The sequence below is a fragment of the Crocodylus siamensis genome, chromosome 11 (assembly GCF_052110815.1).
Source record: "Crocodylus siamensis isolate JL-2025a chromosome 11, ASM5211081v1, whole genome shotgun sequence".
In the NCBI taxonomy this organism is placed as follows: domain Eukaryota; kingdom Metazoa; phylum Chordata; order Crocodylia; family Crocodylidae; genus Crocodylus; species Crocodylus siamensis.
Genome location: NC_143405.1, coordinates 14,689,778 through 14,690,481, shown reverse-complemented (window position 1 = coordinate 14,690,481; position 704 = coordinate 14,689,778).

Genomic DNA, 704 nt, shown 5'->3' with positions numbered 1-704 from the left:
GAGGATTTTTCCACATTCTAAACACTGACTAATGGAAATGGTCAAACTTTCTGATGTGATACACAAGATAATTTAAGGCTTTTTTTGGTTAGTGAATCCATTTTCAGAGTAATCTTGATGTGCTAGTTAGATATAATCACAATATTACCACTTCCCAGTGTTCAAAACTTGTGAATATGGTCCAAAGAATCACAAGCTGTTAGAGAAGCACCTTTATTCCAAGACTGACTTTTAATTCATTTTCTAACTTAACTATAAGGGTTAGAAATGTTTTTTAAATGGAACCTGAGATTCTAACCAAATCTCATACTTGAAGCAGCTGGGGCATCAAGGCCAAATATTGTATGAGTCACAATGCCATTTGACAACACTGTATTTAAAACTATAAGCCTTTGGAACAGGGGAAAAACACTCATTGCTGAGATGAGACACATTTTAGACACTAAACTAATTTCCAATTTAAAAATCCAGCATATGAAAGTGGTACTTCAGACTTACTGCGTTCTCTCTGGACAAGAGTAAGTTTCTGTCTTTCTGAATTATTTAGGTAAATAATTTTGAAATTATGGGCTTCTAATGAACTGTTTGATTAGTAACTACTCCATATTATAGAGTGGATGAGCAATGTATAATCCTTGTTTTCTCACCTGTTGATATACTTCAGTCATTATAGCAAAGAATATATCCTATACAGTAATTCATGC